The 5,062-nt window shown below is 41.6% G+C and overlaps 1 non-coding gene across 1 annotated transcript; it reads right to left on the bottom strand.

The window, feature by feature from the left end:
• Nucleotides 1-1,309: 1,309 nt before the first annotated feature.
• Nucleotides 1,310-1,391, bottom strand: Trnal-aag (transfer RNA leucine (anticodon AAG)). Its single transcript has one exon. It is a non-coding gene; the product is annotated as a tRNA-Leu (tRNA).
• Nucleotides 1,392-5,062: the final 3,671 nt, after the last annotated feature.

Below are 5,062 nucleotides of genomic sequence, written 5' to 3'. Positions count from 1 at the left end.
TTTACTACTCGTTGGGCTGCTAGTAATTACAAGATTATTGGATACTTAATGTCAATCTCTCGTTAGATTACCTCATTATCGTAGCGCAGGACAGGTGGGCCAGGTACAGACAGGGAAAGGAGGGGAGGGAAGGAGAGGGGCCCCACTTTGACGTCACCATCGCAGGTAAAGCACAGGTCGGCTATTCACTTAGCTAATTGGCTTGTCACACCTGAGTTCCTTAGGTAAATTATACGCTTATTGGTTAAATAAGCGAGACTTCAACGCCCTGTCATCCTGCTGCTGCCTGAAGGAAGGGATGGTCAGACGTGGAGACGTTTGGTTTCTGTAGTAGTAGTAGTAGTAGTAGTAGTAGTAATGGTGGTAGTAGTATTAGTAGTAGTAGTAATGATGGCGGTGGTAGTAGTGGTAGTAATAGTAGTAGTGGCGGTGGCGGTGGTAGTAGTAGTAATAGTACTCCTCTCCTCTGACAGACTGTCTTCAGCCTCCTTCTCATGGCCGCAATGTTGCATTTCTTGCTATCTTCTGCCGCTGTTTTCATGCTAACTGCTCTTCTAATCTTGCTAACTGCATGCCTCCCCTCCTCCGCGGCCTCGCTGCACAAGACTTTCTTCTTTCTCTCACTCTTATTCTGTCCACCTCTCTAATGCAAGAGTTGGGAGTTAGGAGGAGGAGGAGGAGGTGGTGGTGGTGATGGTGGTGATGATGGTGATGGAGAAGGAGGAGGAGGAGGAGGAGGAGGACGAGGACAAGGATGAGGAGGAGGAGGAGCTGGTGGTGGTGGTGGTGGTAGTGGTGGTGGTGGTGGTGGTGGAGGCGGAAGAAGAAGAAGAAGAGGAGGAGGAGGAGGAGGAGAAAGAGGAGGAGGAAGAGTAATAGTAGTACTAATAGCAGTAGCAGAAAGAGGAGGGGGAGGAGGAAGAAGAGGAGGAAGGAGAACAGTTCCTTTCCATCTCCTACGCGGCCCTTCTCTAATTCACCTTTCCTTGGGGACGCCCAGCCTCCGTTGTCTCTTTCCTTCCGCCCTGTGTTGACGACGCACGAGATGAAGGAAAAAGAGGAACAGATGAAGGTAGGACATAGAGGAGGTGATTGAAATAGAGGAAGGAAAAGGAGGTCTGGTGGTGGATGAGATGAAAGAGGAAACAAAGAAGAAGAAAAGAAGGATAAAAACTAATGGAAGAAAAAAGGAAGAGAAAAAAGAAATGGACAAATTCGAAAGGGAAAGAAATGGTGGTAGCTGGTAATGTTACAAGGTTGTTCATGTCTGTTGAGAAGCGGGTCATGGGAGGAATGGAGCGAAAAGTATTGGCAGCGGTGGGATTCGAACCCACGCCTCCGAAGAGACTGGTGCCTTAAACCAGCGCCTTAGACCGCTCGGCCACGCTACCATTGAAAGTGTTGGAGAAAAAAAATTAAAATATGCATAGAAAGCTAAGATGAAGAAGTAGTGACGTTAGTGAGCAATCAAGAGCATAAGAACGTAAGAAAATAAGGGAAGCTGTAAGAAGCCATCAGGCCTACACGTGGCAGTCCCTGTATGAGTTAATGCCTGAAAATCATTGCTGGGACAGAAATATTCATATGATTGCTTATTTAGTGTCTGATTAGCAGAAAGCTCCATAAACCCATGACCACTTGCTTGATTGGCCCCAACACGAACAAACTACTGAACCGAGAGAAATGCATCGGGAAACAAACTGGAGGTGGATAGCCATTGTAGAAAAGTTGTAGCACGAAACTGTAAGCCTTGTTACCACGTGTTTGACCGCCAGTGATGCCAAGGAACTACAGGACTGAGAGAGAGAGAGAGAGAGAGGGGGTCGAGGAACAAACTGGAGATAGATTGCCTAAATACAAAAGTTGGATGGGGAGAAAAGGGAGAGGAGGTAGAGAACGAGGAAATAATTGCAGACAATGATTATATTAATTGTTGCAAGGAGAAAGGGAGGCAGGGAGAGAGGGAGAAGTGAGGAAACGAAGATAAATGAATCAGGTACTAACGTTGTAGACCTTAAAGTCAAGAAATGGAATCTCTCTCTCTCTCTCTCTCTCTCTCTCTCTCTCTCTCTCTCTCTCTCTCTCTCTCTCTCTCTCTCTCTCTCTCTCTCTCTCTCTCTCTCTCTCTCTCTCTCTCTCAATATTTCACCTCGGTCCTCTTCAAACCTCACAACACTACGTGCCTATCTCCCACCCTTCCGAATCTCTCAGTAATCCCCGACTCTTTTCCTCTTCCCTCTCCCCCCACAACCCCACAACCCATAACCAAGACAACCCCTGCCCATGAATACCCCGTCATCGGTTAAAATGTTGCAGTCGTAAACGTTCTCGCTCGCAACGTTTATAGGCGTGCGAGAAAAACGTTTGTGTGGTGCCTCAAGGAACATTTATGGCTCGCGAGTCTCTGCCAGCTAAACTAACCTCAGTAACCGTGTGTCTTCAGTGCAGATACAAGGAGTGGAGGAAATGTGTGAATGTGGAGGAAATGTGACTGTGTACTGTCTCCTTGTTGTTGCTGTAGTTGTTGTTGTTGTTGTTGTTGTTGTTGTTGTTCCCTATTTTTTTATTATTATTATTATTATTATTGTTAGTAGTAGTAGTAGTAGTAGTAGTAGTAGTAGTAGTAGTAGTTGTAATGGTAGTAGTAGTTGTAGTAGGCAGTAGTAGTAGTAGTTAGTAGTGATAGAACTAGTAGTAGTAGTAATAGTAGTAGTAGTAGAAGTAGAAGTAGTAGTAATAGTAGTAGTAGTAGTAGTAGTAGTAGTAGTAGTAGTAGTAGTAGTAGTAGTATTGTTGCTATTATTATTATTGTTATTGTCGTTATTATTATTATTATTATTATTATTTTTATTATTATTATTGTTATTACCCTTAGCACCATTTTTTTGGGTAGTGGCAGGAATGTTGTTATTGCTTTTTACACAAAATTAATAGGATTACTGAGCAAATTAGTTCCCATGGCAGTGCTTTGCTTTTTTTTTATTATCTGTGTGTGTGTGTGTGTGTGTGTGTGTGTGTGTGTGTGTGTGTGTTTGTGTGTGTGTTTGATGTTTGATTTTATTGTTCATTTTTGGCTTTCGATAGTATTAATTAGATTTTTTTTTTTTAGCGTTTTAGTTGCTGTTACTGTTGTTTTTACCATTGTCATTATCATCGTCACCATTACCATCACCATTGTTGTCGTTACCACCATTACTAAGCTAACCATTGTCCTTCCTGCCGCTCTGAGGAGTTTGATAGTTCGCTATGTAACACTATTTTTGTCTTTGACAAGCAAGTGTTATTTTCCAACTCTTTTCATTACAAACAATAGAAAATGTCCATTATTACTGTCAAACTTTGCTTTTGTGGCTTTTATAATTATATTTTGCCCCAAAATAACTAAATTTCACCATTTTTCCAGATGCTGTCACAGAGAACTTTTTTGCTCTTGTCTTGATGAATTGACCACATACGTAGCAGAAAGCATCTAGAGAATGACTGCAGCTTCTTGATGCTATTTCACCTCTTGTGACGTGTCTTCTCAGGCAGCCGAAGCAGAACTGATTTGTGGTCTGCAAGCCCATACTTTTATATTGTCAAGCAGTACTCTAGAATATTCTTAGTCTTTCTAGAATGTGTTCCAGAATGCTCTCAACCTTTCTAGGATATTCTTGAATCTACTTTAGAATATTCTGAGTCATTTTAGAAAATTCTTGTAGATTCTAGAAAATTCTTGATACTTCTACATATTTTTACTGTATTCTAGAAAGTACTAGAATATTCTGGAAATATTTACACTGAATAGAATGTTCTAAAATGTTGTAGAAACTTCTGAAAGTGTCTGGTAGAACATTCTGGAAGATGCGAGAAGATACCTGAAATGTAAGCAAATCCTTCTAAATATGAGAAATTTCTTGCTAGATCTGGTCAGTTCAAGAATGATCTTATTAAAATTGAAAATCTTTAGAACACTTTATTTTTTCGCTTATTGTTTTAAGTTATTTGTAATATTTCAAAAGCAATTAGATAAGCAATTGAGATTTTGCAAAGGTCTTCTCCTGACATGAAAACCAATAGTAACCCAGACTATGATGAAATAAGGCAAATATATAAATTCATTGTTCTAACCACAAAAACTAAGTTTTAGGATCAAAACTTTTTAATATTTTGTTTAGATGGAATTAACTGGAAAATAATGGCTTCGTGCCAAGGACAAGACAAAAGTGAAATTTTGTTATATAGTGTAACCTAAGAAATGGTAAGGAAACTCCATCTTCTCGCAGTGGAAGAGAGAAAAATGGAGGAGACAAGGAATAGTACACACACACACACACACACACACACACACACACACACACACACACACACACACACACACACACACACACACACACACACACACACACACACACACACACACACACATACACACACACACACACGGTTCCTTGGGCGTCCTCTCTCCCCGTCATGTAACTCAAGCCGTACACTGACCCACCATTACACATTCCCTGTCCTCCCTCTTCCTCCCTGCTGCCAAATACTCTCCCTCCTCTCCCTTCCTTTAGCCGCCCTATTCCCTCTCCCTCTGTAGTCCAGGTGTTCTCCCTTCCATGTGTTCTTCAGTTGTTCTTCTCTCCTACCTCACTTTTTGTAGTGAAATGCTGCTACTTCTGCTTTTTCTTTATTTTCTTCTTCTTTTTCTTTTCTTCTTTTTCTTCTTCTTCTTTTTCTTCTTCTTCTTCTTCTTCTTCTTTTTTCCCTTTTTCTCCTCCTCCTTCTTTTTCTCCTCTCCCTTTTTTCTTCTTCTTCTTCTAGTTTTTCTCCTCCTTTTTTCCCCTTTTCCTTCTCCATCTTCCCTTTCTCCTTCTTCTCTTCCTCTTTTTCGTTTTTCTCCTTTTTTTTCCTTCTCCTTCTCTTTCTTTTTTTTCTCCTCCTCCTTTTCCTTCTCCTTGTTTCTCCTTCTCCTTCTCCTCCATCTTCTCCTCCTCCTCCTCCTCCTCCTCCTTTTCCTTCTCCTTCTCCTTCTCCTTCTCCTCCTCCTCCTCCTCCTCCTCCTCCTCCTCCTCCTCCTCCTCCT

The sequence above is a fragment of the Scylla paramamosain genome, chromosome 24 (assembly GCF_035594125.1).
Source record: "Scylla paramamosain isolate STU-SP2022 chromosome 24, ASM3559412v1, whole genome shotgun sequence".
NCBI lineage: Eukaryota > Metazoa > Arthropoda > Malacostraca > Decapoda > Portunidae > Scylla > Scylla paramamosain.
The sequence above is the reverse complement of the archived record's forward strand: the minus strand, read 5'-3'. Positions and strand labels throughout refer to the sequence as shown.